Below are 23,083 nucleotides of genomic sequence, written 5' to 3'. Positions count from 1 at the left end.
TGTCCAGCAACTAATAAAAATGATCAGTAAAAAATATACCCGATTGAGCTAGCTCTGTTGCACATCGACCTTGGTATTGTTGTTCTCCTATCGATCCATGCAAAACATCTATAAATCCCAGAATACAATCGATGTTTTGCCATGTCTCATACGATGAAGGGTATAAATCTGAAATAAAACAACACAAGAATGTCAATAAGCAAAGAAAGAAAGCTTCATCTTAAAAATCCATACACCTCGTAAAGAAAAAAGCCACAATAGAAAAATATACAATTAGGCCTGTGTTGCGGAAGATCATTTGGATAGTCTCATAAGACAAGTTCTTTATGCATGTACACGTGCTGAATCAAAACTTCTTTCACCGATATCTTCCCTCTGGTGATTTTAAAATAGTTTGTATGCCCTAATAAAAATAAATGTTTGAAACATTCACCAGGATTTGAAACTATCATGCAAAAAAAAAAGTGTTTCGCCAAGGTTTACATTTATTTCTTCAAAATTCAAAAGAATATATAGAAAAAAGTACTACATTCTACCAATATTGTGAAACTAAAAAAATGAGGTTGAAAACTTTCGCCAAGATTTTACATTAATATATAAGCCTAGCTTCGATAAAAACATCCCTGGAACCCACCCTTGATAACTACACTTTAATATGGCATGATAAATACAACGACAACAGACACATTATTCACCCAAACAAAGACATATTGAACGAGCTAATTCCAAGAGTAATGGAAAATTGTACAAGTAATCACACAAACATAAGCACATCAAATATTGACATGAACAATAGCATTCATGTCTATGACATTGGAATAGACATGCCCAATCAACAAAAAACAAAGCAACTGCCTAATTACACTTTCAAGAAATATACAATGGCAAAAAATAATGATTACTCATTAACTTTAGAGCATTGAACAACAACCAACGTTTGATTGTAGAAGACATAATGCTTAAAAAAATGATTTTCCCCTCAAAAGCATTTCACCTTTTTTTGATAGGAAATGCTAGGACAGGGAAAACATTTACAATTCTAATGATAGTATAAGCACTTCTCCGCAACTACTCACACAAACAGACACACAACATAGAATCTCCAAAAGTACTTCTCCTAGCATATACAGGAAAAGTTGCTTTCAACATTGGCGGAACCACTATACACTCAGCACTACACTTGCCCCTAATGGCATCACACTACACAAGTCTTTCTAGCAAGAAATTTCAAGAATTATCACAACTCTACAAAGACCTTCAACTTGTTGTCTTTGATGAAGTATCTTTGATAGGCCATTCCACATTAGTTGCAGAGCAGATATGCGCCTCCACGAAATCAAACACAACCACAACGAACCATTTGGAGGAGTTGATATTCTCCTTTGTGGGGACTTATGCCAAGCTAGTCCCACTAAAGATTCTTGGATATTTATGAACCAATCAAGACAAGCAAATATGCAAACTTCTTTTTGGAAGGACAACGTCTTTCAATATGAATTGGCAGAACAAATGCGCCACACTAATTCTCAATACATTGAAATCCTCAATAGGACACGAATAGGAGAACATACAACAAACAACATATCTTACATTAACCAAATATATCATAGACAACCAATGGAAAAAGAAAGTGTGCCTCACCTATTCTACACTAATGCCTCCAAAGACGCTCATAATGAAGAAGTATTCCACTTGCTCAAGGAAAATCCCCATATTCTTAAAGCAATAGACAAACGTCACAAAACATGCAGCAAAACAATAATGATACCTTCAAACCCAACAAACACAGTAGGACTACATCAAAAACTACAACTAAAGCTAGGTATGATAGTAGAAATATGTTCTGGAAATCTAGACATCTCTGATGGCTTGGTAAATGGTGCGGACGGTATTTTTCAAACTTCAAATATAACACATGCACAACAAGTTGTTTGGATCTTATTCAACAATCGATCAATAGGAAAACAAACAAGAATCAATAATTCTGCTCTTTACAAGACGACCAAATTTCGACACAATGGATGCCAATACTTCAAATCACAAGAGAATTCCAAATTGGGAAAAACCACCTTAATTCAATTACTCATACACAATTTCCAATCCAACCTGCAACAGTAGCGAGGACAATCCACTGTTCACAAGGATTATCAATGGATCAACTACCATTTGATCCATCCAACATAAAGTCACATGGATTGATATACACAACACTCTCACGTCTACGAAACCCAAAAAAACTTTACATCATCAAGCCAAGCGCATCAAAGTTGACAACGTCGTCTTACAAGAAATGAAAAGACTCAAAATAGAAAAACAATGGAATACCCTTCAAAGAAACTTCTCAAATGAAGAGCAACACATCATGACACTGCAATCACTAAATACATGAGCCTTAACCACCCACCAAATAAACATTTGCCACAATAAAAGCCTAATGAGTGCTACAATCCTCTGTCTCCAAGAATTACATAACAAAACAACAACACTAAACTTGCCCAGTTTCACATGCTTGCAAAAGTCTGATAGAATAGGCATTGCAACATGTTTCAAAATAGATGTACAACTCATTCAAGATCACTATATTAATGAGAATGGAACAGAATGCTACCTTACAATCTTCAAAACAAAAAATTCAAAAAAAATTGTAGTCATTAATGTATACAATCCCCCATTATCAAAAACAGAAACACTACTTAACTTGAGCACTATAAACAACACTACAAAAAATAAATGCTGACATGCCAACAAAAATCCTAGGAGATTTCAACATCAACATCAATAATTCAAACTACAATAATAAACAACTATTCTAGTTCATGAAACAAAGAAACTTCACTCAATTGATAAATCAACCAACTACTATTAATGGAACAACTATAGACCACATATGGACAAACAATTACAATAACAATTATATATTTGGAACAAACTTCATTTATTGGTCAAATCACTCGCTAATTTACACTACCATGGATTTAAAAAATTCAATAAATTGTTTTCTTCTTGGCAGGCCTTATGAATGTAATTCACTTGTTTGCTTCCACTTGGATTCCCCAGTAAGGGGACAAGCCCCACCCTTCATCATAAAGTTGGTCGAAACAAGCAGACATCCAATTGTCATAAAAATGGCCTACACCTAAACGGTGTATTTTTACACCAAGAAGGTGTATATGTACACCATCTCTTCAAGAGAACAAGTCATCTTGATATACTTAGGAATTTGGTTCAAATCTATGTGGTGTCGACCAAAGTGTAATTATTTGGTTAATCAGAGTAGGTATTTTTTGTAAGCTTATCTAGTATTTGGTAATTTGACTAAATTTGGGTTTTCAAAGTTTGCTAGAAAAATTGCCAATGGTTACTCTATATAAGTGGGTGTGTAAAATTTCAACCAATATTGCAATATTTGTTTTGAAGTATATGGAAAAAAAACCATGGGACTATGATATTTAAAAAAATTGGACTTGTCTTTAGTCCAGTTTTGGAATTGGTCTCCATGTTACAAAGAGATAGACTTGATTTAAACTTTTCAAACTTCTCACAAGCAAGGATTTTGTGAACAAATATGTTGCCTGGTCCTTGGAGAAATAAAGAAATGGCTAAGAAGTTTCTTCCTCCACCTAATGTTGTATAAAATTGTAGTGGATGTCAATGTGCTTTGGCCTCTCATGACCTCTTTATTCTTTGCTAAGGCAATGGCACTCCAGTTATCACAAAAGATTATGGTAGCACCATCTTGGACTCTACCAAGATCCTCCAAGCCTCTAAGTCCATACTGTTTCTCATGAACACCATGCAAGAGATATGTACCCATCCTTTGCTATAGATAATGCCATGGTTACTTGGTTCTTGTTAGACCAAGACACACAATGAGCATTCAGCATGAATGTGTATCTTGAAATAGACTTGCATTTGGGGCTCCTCCCCAATCTGCCTCATAGAAGCCCTCAAGTTGTGTTTGCATATGGACTCCCTTTTGAATATGCCAGCTTGTGATTGGCTGTCCCACTTAGATATGTGAAAATATGCTTCACTCCATTCCAATGGTGGACACATAACTTTACCGGAAATATCTCACAAGACCTACTGTTGATATAATGTAGGATCTAAAAATGATGCACTTTCTAACTTCTACAGGTTGTGCCCGGTCTCAATAGGTGTACTCAAAGATATGGCATTCAACATTCCAACTTGCTCTAGCATGGAGTCACTGTGTCTTCTTTGGCTCAAAAATATCCCATCCTCAGTTTGTTCTATCTTAACTTCTAGAATATAATGCAAGAATCCCAAATTATGCATTTCAAACTCTTTGTGAAGATTGACTTTAACATCCTTGATTAATTTATTATTATTGTTGCTCGCTATTATGCAATCATCAACAAAGAATGCAATGATTGTAAGGGCATCTGCATTTCTCTTCACATACACCTAAGCGAGAATGGATGGGTTAACCCTACCAAAAAAACCCATAGCACAAATGGGTGACCCAAGTTAAACAAGGCACACCCTGGGGGGGGTCACTCATCATATGTAACCCTATCACGTGAGTTCAACAGAAGGATATTTTTTATTTCTAAAATTTACAGAAATAAATATACATAAGGGACTATTTAAAATAGTTTTGGAAAAAATTTACAGATTTGTAGAGAAAAGGGGTACATTTTATTAATGAAAAATTTACAGATAAGGGATTTTAGAAATAGGCCTTGAACGCACGTGGTATAGAGGGTTTATATATAGTGACCCCCCCGAGGGCACACCGCTCTTTCTTTTTCTTTCAAAAAAAGAGCAAGAATGGACTAATAGTATATTAGGTAAATGAAAATTTAGTCCATGTAAAAAGGGTGATGCCATTACGTGAGGGAGACGTGAGGGCTTTCTTTTGTGATGGGGGAGGTGTGGGTGAACTTCTTACGTTCAAGATAAGGGGATTTCCTTCACATGGAGGTGGTATGGAACTTCATTGTTTGTGGTTGCAAGGCTAGATTGCCGCCCATTTGGATTAAAAATTGTATCTCCTATGCTCCCACTAGGCCACTTGAAACCCACTTGCAATAAAGGCTTACAAAGGCAATTACAAAAGCATTCCTAGAAGGAACATGAATTGGCATAGAAGGGCCAATTGTCTTCAAAGGAAAGATAGAGAATAGGTAACGTTGCCTGATACAACAAAAAACATAAGAAAGAAAAAATGCACATGAGCATCCAAAAACATTGCATACCTATTTTACTAACCTATAAAATTTAGTGAAAATATTGATGCATGTTGATCCAAAGCAACCTTCCCTTGAAAAATGAAAAAGAAATAATAGCATGTAGATGCAATTTTATACGTGATTATAGCATGCCTTAAAGGGAGACAAATTGGCATGAAAACTAATTGCTCGTTCAATAAATATAAGATACAAGAGAAACAATGCTCAATAAAACAATTATTGAGTGCTAGAAGAGACATCACACATAAGTACATGGTGGACAAGTGAAGTTGGCCTTGCCAAAAGAATAGATATTTGAAGTGACACATGGAAGTCTAAAAGTCCAAATTGATTATAGAGGCTGAAGCCAAGGAAAAATGTACACTAAGGCTTGCCTTACCCCTTCAGCTAGTTGGTAGTGATTTCCACTTGCGTGGAAGAGAAAATCCAATCTATGGGGACCGGTCGTAAAGCTTATCCAAAAGGCACGACAAGAAGAAAACATAGAAAACATGAAATGGGGCAAGTGAGCTTAACCAAAATGCCAGATGAAGAAGAAAACATAATCACGCAGTCCCACATCTCAGCTATTACCTAGGAGGCATTGTTGGCTTGAAAGACTCAAGGCAACGGGGGTATGCAATCAACCTATGTTGCTTTTGATCTTACAGCTAGTATCATGCTTTTCTCCATTTTGCTCAAACTCTTTATGAGCTCCCAGTTGTTCAAACAGTCCAAAGATTCAACTTTCCCTTTTTTTCTTCTCAATATACGATGTTAATGGAGGCCATTTCACGTCAAGAAGCTAAGGCGGAAATTGACATCCCTAGTTGGAGTGTCCTGCACTTCATGGTTGAGCATGTGCTGCAAAGAAAGGAAAAAATATATTCAACATAATAAGAGAGCAGATGATATGCTCGATAGCACTGCCTTCATTTTTTGGATTTTTTAACTTTTATGGAGCGTTGGAATATATCGATAGAGGAGGAGGATGTTGATGGGTTGAGAGAGAGAGAGAGAGAGAGAGAGATGCAAAATTAAGCCCTTGGTGGGAAAAAGGTTTTAGTGGGATAAGTCAATTCCCCATGAAGAATATCATATTGTTTGGAGAAAATGTGGAATAGATATCATTTTCAACCTTTAAATGCTTCACTAATTCCATTTTCGCACAAATCCCGTGAGCTCTTGAGCACTGTGGGGAAGAAAAGTTGGGTCGACCACATGCCACCTTGGCATTGAAGTTCCCATTTCCAACAAAATTCCCACCATGTCATAAGGCCTTTAGAATGGCATGGGGCATAAGCCGAGGTATCCACTAAATCCAAAAAGCCAAGTGAAGAAAAACATTAGAAAGGAACAAAAGAAAAAAACATTACAAAGGAACAAAATTAATCGCCGCTGCCGGGGATCGAACCCGGGTCACCCGCGTGACAGGCGGGAATACTTACCACTATACTACAACGACCCTTGTTGCAAGTAGTTGATAGAATACAAATATACCTAGCTTAGAAAAACCATGTCACGAACCTTCACTGCGTATGATCGCCTTGATGATAAAAAGCTAAGCTGGTTTGGTTCAGTTTGTTTTGTCAATAGAGACTGTGGCTTCTATCGTTTTGTCAATAGAGACTGTAGCTTCTATCTCGCCAGCGTCAATGGTGGCACCATCACAGACAAGCCAGCGTCGAGTCAGCCAAAGCGTTTAGTCGCCGTAAAAGGCAAGTGGAAAGAATGGTTGTCTGCTGCTTATCCGCTGTTCGATTGGGGATCGAAATAGCAATGGTACAGACTTTGGTAGCTGCTGCTATAGACTTTGGAGCGGCTGCTATAAGCCTTCGTGGAGTGGTACAGACTTTGGAGCTGCTGCTATAAGCCTTCGTGCTGCTATGGGCTTTGGTAGCTGGCTGCTATAAGCCTTCGTGCTGCTACAGACTTTGGTAGCTGGCTGCTATAAGCCTTCGTGCAATGAGGCTTGGGCAATGGGGATTGCAACAGCACTGGTATAGACTTTGGAGCGGCTGCGATAAGCCTTTGTGCTGTTGATTAAAAAACATTGTGATGTTGTTCATATCATGCATATGTTCGGGTGGGGGGAAAGGATGTAGACTTAAAGATAAGTTTTTAAAATTGCTTGTATTTTTGTCTTAGGGGAGGCACCATGTTTCAAGAAACAGCCTATGAGTGGCATGTTTATGTCTCAACATCTAAAATCAAAGATTGTATGAAAGAATCCAAAAAGCATATTTTATTACTCTAGCATATGTAAACAATATTTTCTATGCTTGACCCGCCCTCTCACACTAGGCCTCATGGGGATCAACATATTTGAGGGATATTTTGAGATAAGCCACATCTCTTCTCCATTCTAGCTAGTTTCACGAGGATTGGTTCTCAAGTTGCAACTAGCAGCATGAGAGCGATGTGAAGCTCATGAGACATCCAAGAAAGAAGCCAACGATGGACCTGATTCCTACATATGATAGTGACACTAACCTTTCAATTGCCTCTCACTAGAGCACTTTGACAAGCACCACAACAATGACTTGGCCTTTTACAAGCTATCAACAACAACCTACAGCTCACCCGCTCGACTCTACAAACTCTTAGTCAACTACAATGTCCAAATGACCTCTACAACAGCACCCTAGCTGCCACGAACATAAAAGCTACCATCAACGCCCATTGGATTACAGTAATGCTTCCAGTCAACTAAAATGGACTCTAGCTCGAACGGACTCACATGCTGACAATCAAGCCACTAGCTCCAGGCGTCTAGACCGTAGGCAATGCTACAACAGCCCATAACTAAGCCTTGAGGGGGTCAATTCTCATAAATCCCATATAGCATGTGCGAGGAAGTATGTATTAAAAATACCCCTATTCTTTCATTTTTACATTTCCTCATGTAATTGATTAACCCCCTCTTGCATGTGTACATTCTCTAATCTTAAAATTTAGACACCCCTCCTTAAACCTACATATATAAATTACATTAACTTGCTATTTAATAAATCCCCTCATGCATGTAAATGGCATGTAAGTCCCCCTATTTAAAAAATACCTATATACCTTTGGTCACATAGTAGAACAGGAGAACACATACAAGTCGATCCAGTTTTTGTACTTTGATATTCATCAATCCATGCTATGCTGACTAGTGCCCTTGATTCTTTTATAGGGCCCTTGTATTATGCATTTATCAGTGAATGATATTTATGTATGTGAATTTTATTGTCAAAATTGGAAGTAAAATGTCTTTTGTACCATCCGATCTGCCATTATGTGCATGAAGTGAAGTGATTTTTTTTAAAAACTTGACCCTCTATGTATATGATATGAAGCAATAGAACCACCCATTTAAATTGTATGAGAGAAAGAGACTTGGTGTCTAAGAATATGTAAATGTGGCCATATTTCCCATCACACTGATCTATTGATGCTTTACCATCTCCACCATATACCCATGCTAAAGGTCAAGGAAATAGTGTTGAATTTCTTAACCAAGTTTTGAGATGCCTACATTGGAAAAATAATTTGGCATCAACTTTATGATCCTTTATTTTGATCTTTTCTTAAGCTTCTATTATCAAAGTGGACTTTTAGGACTTACACATGTTCCCTTCAACATCATTCTTTTAGTAGGGCAAGCCTTAGTGCCCATTCCCTGTTCAGTTTCCCCTTTGCTTAAGCTTCTATAATCAAAGTGGACTTTTAGGAATTGCACATGTTCCCTTCAACATCATTCTTTTAGTATGGCATACATTATAGAGATCACTTGTTTGGTTGTGGTCCAAATATACTAAGTGGCCAATGGAGACCCAATTAGTAAGTAATGGGTCCCTTCCCCTATTACAATGTTGCACACATGTTCAAGACTTGAGTAGCCACTTCCTATCATGTGACACTTGTTCTCTAGTATTCCCCTAGTATGTTTTCCATTATGTGTGAACAAGAAACTTAGTTCTCTGAGTAAAAATTTTCTTAAGATCATTAAATCAAGCTCAATACTAGATATCCCTTAGCCCCTACAACACCCCTACCCTTCCTACTCCTAATGTCATTATCACCAGGCTATATCGCCAATCGTTGGAGCTCATTACATTGATCTAGTTCCTTACCAATCTTAGATCTTTACGAGATTCACCTCTCTACATAACCCACGGGGGAGGGGGGGCACTATGTAAAATTGTAAAGTTTAAGATGATTAAAGTATCCCTTATGTATGAAAATTTCACTTTTTGAATTAAAAAACCCCTTATGTGTGTATATTCTTTGTAACTCCATAAAACTATAAAACCCCTTTTGTTGTTCGCACATGCTATCTTACATATTTCTTAGTGATCCCACTAGGCTACATCATCAATGAGATTCTACCACACTATTAAGCAACCTATCACTATGAAATTTCACTAGATTTTTCCATCCATCACTTAGTCTGTACATAATGAATGAGATTCAACCACAAGAAGCCACCTATCACTCCCACACCAATCAAAGGGGAAGGTTCCTTTTTCCATAAAGCTTTAGATCATTCCTAGTTCTACTTAGTTTTTTTCGATGCTCCTTTCTCTACCCCTTTCTTCCTCCTCCTTGTTCCCCTCATTAAATTTCTTGCTGTATACCTTTTTCCCTCATCTTTGTTCCCCACCTGAAATTCCTTCCTTATGAGTCTTATCTTTCTCCGAGCGAAATTTTCCGAGCGACGCATGCCATGTTTCAATTTTATATAGCTTAGTGGTAGATCTCATTAGCCTCATGGGAAATACAAACTCAACCATCCACATCAAATAAATGATAATTCCAAAAAACTAGTTATGGAGAAAGAGGAGGTCAATAATATGAAAAGGATTCTTTAGGGATATTGAATCTTAAATTGTTTATAGATATAGATATTGGTTCTTTATAGATATTGAGTGTGCGATGAGGTGTATGCAATAATATTGCCAATCACATCCCCAATCGCTTTATTCCAAATATCCCCAATCATTGCTCTTCACTTTGATTCTTTGGAGATATTGTATGTTTGATTCTTTGCTTTTCCCTTCTTGAGTTTATCATCCTTGAATCTATAAAGTCTCCTCTCCTCTTTTCCTTGTCTCACACCACTCTTCTGCTATATCTCTTGTCGTTCCCTTCTGGCCTATTGCTGTCCTACTTATCCCCTCCTTCCTTACTTCTATCATATGCTGCTATTCCTCCCATAATTCCTCTATCTCGTGCTCTCTTTCCCCCATACTACTCCCATTGGGTCCTAGACAACTGATTCTCACACATTTTTCCTATCCCTTCCCTCGTCCTCTTATAGTCCATACTCCCTTATTCTCAATGGCTCCTAGCGAAGATGCTCTGAAAGCATACTTGGAGGAGCTATACTTACAGTATTATATATAAAGAGAGGGCAGGTAGATCTAGCAATGCTCCCTGGGGTGCATCTATGTCTATCCATAGAGGGCATGGACATGGGTCTAGATGATCAAGACAAGACAGATCATGAATTCTTGGATGACTCCATTGAGTGCATGCAACTATACATCCAAGACGAAGGTCACACGCCCAAGTAAGCACCTTAGAGTAGGGAGCAAACGAAAAAAGAAACGACGGACAAGAAGAAGAAGAAGGACGACAAAGGCGAAGGTAGCACTTCATCGAAGATCAAACAATGAGAAGACCAGTCTATGCCAAGGTATGTGAGAGTACTCTGATGATAGCTAACTCATCCTCCTCTACCTGGCTCATCCTATACGGTGGTACACTGATAGGTTGAGCCCCTGGGACTAAGTCGCAAGTTTATTGCATAATATATGAGACCTCTAGAGCACGAACAAAAAAGCACCTTCCTTTTTCCAACTTGTTCTTGCAAGAAGATACAAACACTGCACACTATCTCCTCTAACAACACATACTTATCCCAAAATGCATCTACAGGCCATCAACTTTGAATGAACTCATTTCAATATGCCCTTTATGTTGGCACATTGCATCGCCGACCTCCCAGTGCTTGAAATAACTCCACTTTTGTTAGTGCTTCTTGATGCATGAACTCATGAGCATGTGGGTCTAAACCCAGCATATTCAAGAAGATGTAATACATGTGCTTGTAAGGGACGTACACCATCTTCTTGACTTCTCTCTCTTGAAATCTCACACCTGCATGAGGGCGTTTTTGAAATTGATATAGAATAATTAACACCAACCTCTCTAGATCCCTTTGTACCTACATAGAATGCATGTGATTCATTGCACATCACTATGGCTTCTCAAACAATAGTAGCTTGCAATGAATGACCCTTCTCAATGTTCTCATGGAAGTCTCTTGTTAGATTCGACCTCCGTTTGACTACCTTACCATATCCAAACTTAAGAGGAATACCACCCATCACTTGTGGGGCATTTGGTGAAACCCGACTTGGAGTTTTGAACCACCAAGTCTAGATTTCAGCACAAAGCCATTTGTTTGAAGCATTTACACCTCATTTTCTTGCAAACCTGCCCCCTCTTCCACTTGCCACACTCTTGGCACTGGCCCTGGAACACCTATAACCAGACTTTCATCAACATTCCAAAACTAGATATATCCCTCAGTAATGCCACCTGGAAATATACATTGGCCCCAAAATCAAGGCACTGGCACACAAACATGATTCTTATCACCTCCTTCACATATGTATCGTTCCGCACCTTCTAGCTCATCCTGGTAAGCATCGAAAGCAAGTCATTTTTTGATTTGAATTTGTCCTACAAATCGCCCACATTGTTTTTGGTACCTTTATCTCCACCACATTAGTCAAGACACCTTCGTCAATGGTAGCATGTGGGGTATGCTGTCGTGCCAGTGACTATCACATACTTTGGTGTATGACTATATTCATCCAATATCTCATTTGTATCTGCAACCACATGAAGTTTTTTGGGTACACTACGCGGATTCTCACTTGAATGCCACATTTTTGGTGATGTTTCTCCAATTTCTTACATTGAAGCCTTTGTCAAATCAACTAACCCCTTGCTTGAAGATGCACTTGTGCCTCCAACTAACCCCTTGCTTGAAGATGCACTTGTGCCTCTACAATAAAAGTGCTCTACCATGTCAACTATTCCTGGGCCACATCCATATCTATTTCCTTTTAGGTAGGCATTATATTTTACTCTCTTAAGAATAGCCAAGGGCAAGTCCACTCGAGTACCCTCAAACAATGAGATTTTTTCCTTATGTCCCACACTAGCTCTCATGCTTGCATGTTTAGCCTTGGATAGACTTGTGGTTGGGACAAACATACTCGATTTATTTTGAGACACAAACCAAGAACCCCAATAAAAATCCCTTGTGTCCCACCAAGCCAACCATGTCTCTAATGCTAGTATCTCACCTTGCACAGCATGGCCTGCACTCCAACACTTTCTAATAACGTTTGAAGGTGCATTTCTCCATTTCCTACATAGCGCCTTCTTCTCCCAATGAAAAATACAACTTCTTTCTTTACCAGGCACATTCTTCTTTGTACCCTCGTAATAGACTGTATGGATTGTAATCCAATTAGCACTTGCCTCATTAGCCATGAAACCTCTGAACTCAGGTTTCTCAAAACCATTTTTTGAACAACATCATTCAACATTTTCCAAAATTCTACTTGACCAAATCTATCTTCAACTCTGAAGTCATATGTAGCTCTAGTCAAGAGTTCATGGATGTGAGGGTTGACATTGTAGGCCATCTCGGAACCCTATGAACATGGTCAAAATGCACCCAAATATCCTACAAATTTTGTCCTGGTCTCATCCTATTAACCAAGTACAAACCACTACCAGGACCCTTGATGAACATTTTGAACACATGAGGCTAGTTCTCATCACCCAATTGACCTAGGAACAAAACACTGTGAATGAAAGGATATCTGCATTTTTTCTTAAGATCAAGAACTACCTCAAGTCTCGTAAATGTCAAGCTCTGGGCTCTCTTTTCATGCTTGAAATTTTTTTATTCATTTGGTGTTCGAAAGAGGAGTAGCATAATCAAGCATTTCTAAAAATTCTTCCTCTCCAATCTCTTGGTATTCATCTTGATCATCACACATTCGCATATTCAAAACCACATCTCTACCTAATGTTGTCTTTAGGTGCTTTGTTGTGGTAAAAGGATTGAGCTTTGCATGTGAAACCAACTTCTCCTCCATAGTTTCCACATTTTCCCTATTGGTTCCACATTGACTAGTAGTTCGATGATCCTTGGGAATGCAATAATAAATCATCGTTGGGCATGTAGCCACACATTCAGGAGCTCTTACACAATGGCAGCAAGAAGTACTACCAAAAACTTTGCACCAACCAGCCAACTGGGCAACATCGTCAAAATCTTCCTTTCCATTGTGTTTCATTCTAACAATTTATTCTAGAAAAATATAGGCATTCCAAGTTTATGCAATGCAAATGACCAGGGCATCTATTGAAACGAACAACACTTGGAAAAAAATCACTACTACAAGTAACATATTCCACCCATGGATGGCCATTATTCGTTTGTTCCATTCTAGAGATACCAAACTTTGAAGTAGAAGGAGGGAGCTCGAAAGCTATATACCCATCATAGGTCTTGGGAAACTCATCAACTTTGGAGACTATAACAGCACTTTGTGAAGCTACATGTTGACTTGTGTGCAATGGCAAAGCACGAATCAAATCAATCACACTTGCATAAGTTTGGGTGTTCCTAGTACTGCTATACTTAAAATTTACCTCCACTCTAGTGCTCCTTTGTCCTCTACGAACTTCAAAGTTCCTATTGACAATAGGATTTTTTTTTTAAAAAGGCTTTCCTTTAGAGAGTTATCGCTAGATCAATCATTGCTTTGGTCTGATTCATTGTCATTAGCTTCAATGACACAGTCACACCTTCCAAATGGAAGGATTCCTTGAAAGTTTCCAATCTGATCTCTGCAATGTTCTCTTCGAAAACAAAAAACACCCTCTGATATGGATCCTGCAAAAAGGAAAACAATAAGATACATCAAATGCAAAAGTTAACATAGAAAACAAAATTCAAGTAGCTAGAGGAACGCCATTATAGAGGCATGAACAGAATCCATACATCAAGTGAGATATCGGTAGTAGAGAGACTAAAAGAAAGATGGGGTAAGAGAAGTTGGTAGATGAATAAGAGAGGCTGAGTTAGATTAACTTGGAGGGAGGGATATTTAAAGCTTGAGAAGTTTTAACAAGGGGGGAGCTAAGACATGCCAAAATAAGAATAGCTTGGACGGGATGAAAGGCTGTGAACTCGAGGCTTGGAGGATCCAGAATGCTACCAAGAGTGGTGGCAACATTCTCAATCATGCTTTTGTGAGGTCGCTACCAAGGCGGGAACCTGTACCATTAGGTAGTGAACTCTCAATCCTGTACCATTACATAATAAAGTCTCAATCCTATACCATTACATAACTTTTTATGGGAGAACTTAATGCACCAAAGAGATCCTCAATCATGTCCTCAATCATGCAAGTGAAAGGTGGGGGTCAATGTAAATGTTAGACCATTTCCTTGGAGTAAAGGATGCAACCACAACCATGTATTTGTAAGTCCCCTACGGACATGGCAGTCATATAGTACTAGTAATCCACTGAGATTATATTCATGATTCGTATAAGTGATTAATGCCACCCACCTAGGAAATGGTATGCCGACCTCCCAATCATTTCACTCCTTTCCACTCCTTTTCTTCAACTCCTCTCTCAATCTCTCTACTTTTTTACCTCTCTCTCTCTCTCTCTCTCTCTCTCTCAACCCTCGGCCTCTCCTTCGTAACTGAGTGCTCATCTCTTCCCTATCTCCTCCCTTCCATCAAAGACACCACGTTGACACAAGCTCCTTGGAGCAATCATTAGATGGAGGTCACGTGCAACAAGAGCGATCGATTCATGTGCACCAAGAATGACTGATTCGATGTGGGTAGCTTGGGTGATTCATTCAATTCTAGCCCGCACCAATGCAGAATACTTGGAGGAGGCTTTGATTCATCATGAGGATCGGGAAGAAGAGTACCAAGGGTGTTGAGCCTTGGTTTCCTCTAACTAGGAAATAGTTGGCTAGACTGGTTTACAATGTGAGCTACAAATCTGAGTTTGATTTCGCAAATTTTAGTACTTTTTGCTAATCTTGTCATGGTTGATGTGAATTATGTCATGATGCATAATCTTTTAGGTCCAGATGAACAATGACTTGGACAAAAAGCTTGATTCTTTGCATTCCTCTCTCTCAAATGAGTAGTTGCAAAAGTTAGAGTTAAAAGAGGTTGAAGAGCTCACTCAAAAATATAGTGATAGGATAGGAAAGGTAAACTCATCTTCCTCCTTTGTTGTAGAATATTCTTTGAATTTATGGTTGCAATGCCTTCTTGCATAATGGTTTGTATTTTTTTGTTCACACAATATCCTAAAAATTGTATATCCTCAACTTGGAGATGAATGGTGGAGGAGAGTCCTGGCATTAAGGTGGAATGGAGATAGTTATGCGACTCTGAAAATATCAATTTGCTTGCCATTTGTCCATAAGTGCCTACGGATACCAAGATTCTTTCTTTGTCTTTGTAGGAGGTAAGCAAAGCAACTAGAGTTGTTTATGGACTCCCTAGAGGAGGCCATGAGTACAAGAGGTAATAACAATGACTACTTGCTTATGTCTTTGCAAAATTATGAATGTTGATTAATCGGCTACAGTTTTTGTAGTTGGTTACAGAGAGAGTTTATCCATGAAAGGATACTTGTACAAGTAGAGGATGTGCTCAAAGATTTATATGGGTAGCCTGGTGGTCTATGCATTCTCTTTCCAAGTGGGAGTTGGACAACTATCCTTGATGGATTGACATGTCTAATGGTGAATATTTGGAGAGAGCAAGAGAGAGAGAGAGAGACGGGGTGTGAGGTTGATAGAGAGTGAGTCAAAGATAATGCTCTGTGTGTGTGTGTGTGTGTGTGTGTGTGTGTGTGTGAGAGAGAGAGAGAGAGAGAGAGAGAGAGAGAGAGAGAAGCACGCTCAAATCCGTCCAACAGATGTTAATCAGGACGGGAATCCAGATATGAGTCGTCAAGGTAACTTTCACCATTCCCTTTTTCATATTGTTTTGAGGATTTAACTTTCATGATGATTTGTCTTTTTTGTTGTGTGACTTGCTTAAAGGTCAGTCAAAGCATGCCAAACGAAATAAAATTCCACTCATTAAAAATTTGAGCGATCCTAATCAGGATGTTGACGATGAGGGTCACACTTTCCTAGGTAGATGTAATGCTTTTATATTCTCTCTCACTCTCACTCTCATACACTGCATTCTCTTTGACTCACTCTCTGTCAATCTCACACCCCCTTTTTCCACCATCTAGCTCCATCCTCTTTGTATTTAAGTAGAGTGGAATAATCCATTTCTTACTTTGTGCTGGTTTTAGTTTGTCTATAACTCTCCTGTTGAAAAAAAGATGATGGCAGCAACTCTCATGTTGCAAAAAATATGAGCACGTTTGTGTTCCTTGGTGCGCACAAGAAAGATTTCATGCCATCTAGTGGTGGAGATCATCATTGCTTGTCCAATGTGGGTGCCTACATTGACATAGGTAGAGATTTAGCATGTGGTGTGAAGAACTCAATGTATACACAAATTCACGAGCACTTTAGGACATCTTGTCCTAAGGGTGGGCGGTACATGCATAATGGCAAACTCGTGAACTGGGCTGCAGATGTAATTTTTTTGGATCTTCCATTTGGTGGTGTGCTTTATGGCCCCATGTTTAGTCCCCCATGGGAGGAGCATGTGCATTCTGGCATTTTTGTGGCAGCAGCTTCCATGTCTGATAATGGATGGTTATTGATTATGAGCTCTCATGCCCGTAAGCTAGTTTGTAGTGGGTTTCAATTGAGCAAAATAAGTGCGTTCATGGTAGGTTAGCACTAATGCAATGTTCTTGGTAGAAGACCTTCCATGGGATGGATAGAGCAATGTCTTGGTGTCAGGTTTGGATGTATGGCATCATGTTTTGGTCATGCATCACTTGCCTTTTGGTTATGTTGAGCTCATGGGATCCAAGACTAAAGTAAGAACACCAAAAGTTAAAATAGCATTTATTTAAAAATTGTTATTTTCTTTTCATGGATATCTTATGAAAATTCCTTGTGTATTATGTTGTAGTGCTTTGTATCTATGCCATTCCTAGTTCATAGGTGTGGATGTAAGCCTCCCATGTACTTGAAATCTAGCAAGCCTCTATTTCAGGAAGCACATCTCATTCCTTTTGATTCGATCGTCTACCATCACTTGCCTTCTAGTAGCAAGGTAAGAGACATAGGTGGTCATGATTGGCGAGGTGGCATGCAAAGAAGACACACCTTTGTGGTTTGTTACTTGGAGCTTCTTTGTTTCCCTAGTGGTATTGCACTTTAGTTAGGGTGTAGTGTTACTCCCTTACTACAAGCTTGCCTGAACTCACATTAGTTAGGGTGTAGTGTTACTCCCTAGTGGTATTGCACTTTAGTTAGGGTGTAGTGTTACTCCCTTACTACAAGCTTGCCTGAACTCACATGTATGTGGCCATGGACCTTAATGGTGCACTCATTTCATCACATGTGGTGGCTCTTCTTTGTGGGAAGAAGAGATAGTTGGGAGATGGAGTAGGCACTTAACATGACGCGGATTTTTTTGCAGGTCTCTCCATACGATGATGACTAGTAAGCATTTGACCTCTTGCTCATGTTGCATATTGTGTGAACTTTAACTTTCTATACACTTTAGTATTTTGGATTGATATCATCTTTGAGATTAAGCATCAGTATGTTTTGATCAGAAGAAATTGACAACCCTTGTTGCTAGTGATGAGAGCAAATTGTGTGAAGATAACTAAGTGGATATTCATGTATATTTGAGGGTTTTCATGTTAATTCATTATTTAATATCTATAAGATGTTTTCAAGCTAATCTTCACTTTTTATATCTATAAGATTTTTTCAAGGTGATTTGTTCTTTCATATCCTTTGTAAAGTTCCATATGACTATATCTGGCATCATTAAAATGGCTTCATTTCTTCTTGTGCTTGTCAAGCGTTTTGCCAGATTATGTGGAGGCTATTGCAAGCCAAATGGCTCATGATCCACGTTATGAGAAGATAACCAACGAGCGTTGGAGTGCAAAGAACCTGCCAACTGGCATTTTTCCAGAGCTGTCACCTGGATTGTGCCACCTATTTTTCTCATGTTTGGGGGGTTGGACATGTTTCATTCTTCCGACTTGCAGGACATTCGCTGCAAAAAGGCGTTTGAAACATGGTTTCAACGCGTCGAAACAATTAACACCACATCACCTTGTCTGTGCATTGTCATGTTTGTCATCACATGATCCTTACCTGGGCCGCCTTCATTGTCACTTCTATGTGTCATCTTTCTTGCATATAGACACCCTGTTTCTGCTTTACACATATATACTGATGAGAATGGTACCTTGCCCAATGCCCTGCTCTTCAAACCTGTCATAACAATTATCGGGCTTTTGCTTTGCATTGTCTGTCTTTTGGGCTGCCCTTTTTATATTCCACCATGTATTGAATTTTTGGACATTTGCAACTGATTGGCGTGGCAAATTGCACCTTTCGGGTGCCTGTGACCACTAGGAAATACCCCAGGGAGGCTGAAGAGCCGGAGGGCTGCAATTGGCAGCCATATGGGCTGACAACCAATTGGAATCCATGCAGACTGCGAGGGCGCTGTAGGGTGCAAGGATGCCAAATCTTCAAAGAGTGCTGCTGCTGTTGGGAGAGCAACGAGAGGGGCACAAGAACAAGAGCAGCAATTTGTTTCCTTGCCTGACGTGTGAGCAGGAATATTCAGGAACTGACCTGAGAATTTCCTGCCTGTGGGAATGTTCCCAGCTCAGATTCCTTTGGGAACCAAACATTGCAATGTCCTTAAGCTACCCCCCACCCAGAGATGTTAATGAGAAATATATTTGTAAGCTACGAGAAAGCACTTATTCAAGTAATAATGAACAATGCCAAATTGCCAATGCCACTGCTGTCTCTGCTGTTCCAATGTTAAAGCCCAAGCAAAGGTAACATATCACACCTCCACTTTGTCACTTACATCCTCAAACATTATGAAAGCTACGAGGAGGATCAGCAAAGTACAAACTTCCATAAGAGACATATATTGTCTTTTAAGTTTCTTAATAATATATATCAGTGTCCTCAAATACCCACTGACATCTTTGAAGGCTGTCTAAATCAAACATTCAAATGCCATCTATCAGCATTCTACAAATGACAACGTCCACATTCCTCTCTTTTAAAACTGTGGATATGGGTCAGTTGCGCCATGAAGTGGTAGGGTTTTTCCAGTCAACCATCAAGAACATGGCAGAAGTATTTATTTTACCACTTACAAAAGTTACTGGAAGGTTCTCTTATACAAATCATTGCATTTCTTGGGACCTGAAACAAGATTGCCAATGCTGTTTGACTGCCTTAACAGGCATACTTGCTATTTTTCTTATCCATTTGCTAAAAGAGACCTATAGACCCCGCAGGAAGTTTCAATGTTCTGGATCAATGTCACAGAAAACTGAAAAAGGGATCAAAACGTGCTTTTAGCGTTCATGTGGGAGGAAGAATGATCCCAAAGCTGTTGGCTAGTTTGAATAGATCATTTCCCTATGGAATTTCCAAGGTTGATGGGGTTAGTAAGATTTGCAATTGTAAACTCTTTGCAAGTTAGATGTGCCAGAGCCACGAAAAACAAAACTAACATCTGCATGCAGAGCTGACGGATTGTAAGGTGGGAAATATGGCATATGAGGGGGGAGAGAGACTGCAGCAAGAATGATGAGAAAGGCATTGGCACGTGGTGGAGAGAAAGAAAGAAAGCAAGAAATGTGAGAAAAGGCCTTGACACACTCAGTGGGTTAGATGGGCAAGACGAGCTGAAATCAAGAAATATGAAACGTGGGGCCGAAAGCAAGGAATATGAGAAAAGGCTTTGGCACACTCAGTGGGTTAGATGTGCAAGACGAGATGAAGCCAGCACAAACAAGAGCACATTGATGAAATGTGGGTGCCAGGGCTCCACAGTCCACAGGAATCAGGCTATGCCATTGCCAGAAATCCAGCCCTCTATCATACGTTGAGAGGGGTACTCTTGGTCTGCAGGGACAAGATGGCCAGCATTGGAGATGACAGCATGCGTAAGAGAAGAGTAAGAGCGCACATAACCGGCCAGGATGCCGTTCTCCTTCCAGACCTTGCGCTCTGCAGCAAAGAAAGCATCGATTCCATCCCATTGGATGAGCTGCATCCATGCCTCACAGGAAGCCACCCCATCTCGCAGATCAAATTGCCCTTGATACAGCAAAACAGGGATGGATCGATTGAGCAAAGTCTCTACTAGATGTTTGGTGCTTTTGGGCACATCACTAGCCATCCTCTTCCTCACCACGCTGCTGCATGGCTCCCATTTCTGCACCTCTGCGTTTAGCAATCCCTTCTGAACCTCAGGTTCGTTCAAGAACGTTGTGAGATAATTCACACCATCTTCTCTGGTGTAATACTCCACAGTTCTCCTCACATCCAGCAGAGTTGCCAGGCCTGTCACGTTCTGTATGTAGTCCAGCAGCTCGTTCCTTTTATCGTTGGCTTCTATCCAGTTCTCTTCTTCGATGTAGGTCACCGCTTGATGAGCCAAATCGTCTGCTGTGGCGCTCTGCGTCTCGTCGATTAGGCCCATGTAGTAAGCCGTGGGAGAATGCAGAAGCACCTGGGCGACGGGGTGAGTGAGGCCGTTGCCAATGGCCACGCCATCCAAACGGAGCGCAGGGGGCTCAGCAGACTGAAAATTCATCTGAGTGCTGCGGATCGCAAACTGCTGCTGCTGCTTGTTAAGGACAGAAATATGTGGATCCTGCCTGCTGAGCGGGGCGATCTGTTGTTCGTCCTGTTTGCTGAGGATGTAGGTACCAACGGAGGGGACATACTTCCCTGCGTAGCTTTCGCCGGTGACGAAGAAGGGGCGATCACGGAGGGAGGGGAAGAGATCGAAGAAGGCCTGGAGGGCAGTGTAGACGTCACGAGCGACATGGGCTTGATCGGTGGGGATTTCAGAGAGGGAGGGGGCGATGCTGAAGCCAGCACCGACAGGATTGTCGAGGAAGAGCAATCCGAAGAGGCGATTCCAGGGAGCTGGATTGCGATGGAGCTTGAGATCCTCGCCAACTCGCCAAGGCCCGAGCTCGAAGAAGTTGCCGATCATGCTCGAGCATCCAGGCCCTCCTTGCAACCACAGCAGAATTGGCCTCCCATCCTCCTCCATCTCCTGCTTCTCCTCCTTCCGCTTCTTCACCTCGCCATCGCCATTTCTCCCCCTCCCTCTCCCCCCTGCTTCCTCTGCCTCATAGTACGTGAAGAACATGCGCGCCCCGCTGCTCTCGTTCACCACAAGATACCCCGACGCTGTCGGGACTGCCTCCCGCGGCACCGCGCCTTCTGGCAGCCTGCTTCCTCCTCCTCCTCCTCCTCCTCCTTCTCCTCCTGCCGCCGCCGCCCAATTCAATGCTGCCAGCGTCCATGCCAGACCCAAGACTGCATTCAGTCCCATGGTAATTCAGGAACCAGAATCTATTGATCGGTTTAGCGGGAAAATCGTTCTGCTCGCGCTCTTTCGATCTCGATTTCTGGCTTGGGCAGGCGCTCCCTCAAATTCCTAAATTGGAGCTATGGCAAGCCTCAATTGCTGCATTCTGCGATCTTCTACCGCCCGTCTACACCATGTTCCATCTGATCCCCGCGCATTTCGGACTCAATCAATCCACAGTCTTCCTCACACTGAACATGTACTCAATTGTGCTCAAAATGTGCGTTGATCCGCAGGAAGAAACATCAACTCCCGCTAAATCTGAGAGTGGATGACAGAAGTTGCAAGAAGCTACCAAAAGATCCTCTCAAAAGTTCTTCCCTTTCTATTTCGCCTTTTCCCAACGTTTTACTTTACAAGCATATGCTCTCAAGAATCTTTTTCTTTTATAACCTATGAACCGTGGGAAACAAGATGAATTACATGCACATTATGCCACGATGATGCTCTACACGAGCGAGTGGTCGGACCAGTAACTGTAGTTGCAACCGTTCGAAGAGTTGATGTTGTTGCTTTTCACCCAAATGTGGTCTAAGGTGGACCCAGGGATTGTTGTTGGTCGTGTGATTAGTTGTTCCATGTCCCTCTCTGACATGAAGTGTTGCAATGCGTCGAGTGCGCGACTTCGCTTGACAAAGCAAATGTTGAAGTCACCAACTATGTACGTGCTAGCACCTAGCCGCATGCATTGGAGCAGGTACTGTAACGCATCCAGTAGAGTGCTAGCACGTGCGGTGGGTGACTTGTACACATTGATGACCGTGACGACACTCTACCTTGGGATTTCAAAAGAAGTGAGCAAACATTCGACACCGAGTTTGTTGAAGGTAATTTTTTGTAGCAGTGAGCATTTGTCCTTGAAGAAGGTTGCAATGTCAAGCCCTCCTTCGCCATGCACGTCGTTGAAGCCTTTGATAGTCGCTTTGTTTCATTCTTTTGCATGAAGCTCTTGCAAGCATAAGATAGACGCAACCATGACACTGGGTCTCGACAGTATGTCGTCTCTGTGTGCTATAAACGATCTTGTGTTCAATGATTATAGGGAGTGTGTTGTGTTGCCATTGCAGCTGAAGTCTATTTGGTGGGGACGCCACAAGCGCAAAGTTCATAGCCAGTCTAGCTCGTGAAGGACGGATTGGTCAACATGTTTTTCTTGTAGAGGCTATAAGATGTATAGGTTACTAGGGTCGCAGACAGGAGAGAGTGCTATGTACACCGGACCATGTGCTTTTATCCCTGATAG

General features: G+C 40.6%; 1 non-coding gene and 1 pseudogene across 1 annotated transcript; both read right to left on the bottom strand.

Annotated features, from left to right (window-relative positions):
• Positions 1-6,588: 6,588 nt before the first annotated feature.
• On the bottom strand, positions 6,589-6,660 carry TRNAD-GUC (transfer RNA aspartic acid (anticodon GUC)). Its single transcript has one exon. It is a non-coding gene; the product is annotated as a tRNA-Asp (tRNA).
• Positions 6,661-19,408: 12,748 nt separating this feature from the next.
• Positions 19,409-22,100, bottom strand: LOC147882632 (serine carboxypeptidase-like 50 pseudogene; annotated as a pseudogene).
• Between the last annotated feature and the right edge of the window lie 983 nt (positions 22,101-23,083).

The sequence above is a fragment of the Dipteris shenzhenensis genome, chromosome 29, assembly GCF_047967505.1.
Source record: "Dipteris shenzhenensis isolate YYH24624 ecotype China chromosome 29, Dip_SZ_1.0, whole genome shotgun sequence".
Taxonomy (NCBI): Eukaryota; Viridiplantae; Streptophyta; class Polypodiopsida; order Gleicheniales; family Dipteridaceae; genus Dipteris; species Dipteris shenzhenensis.
This window is presented reverse-complemented; position numbering and strand designations above follow the sequence as displayed.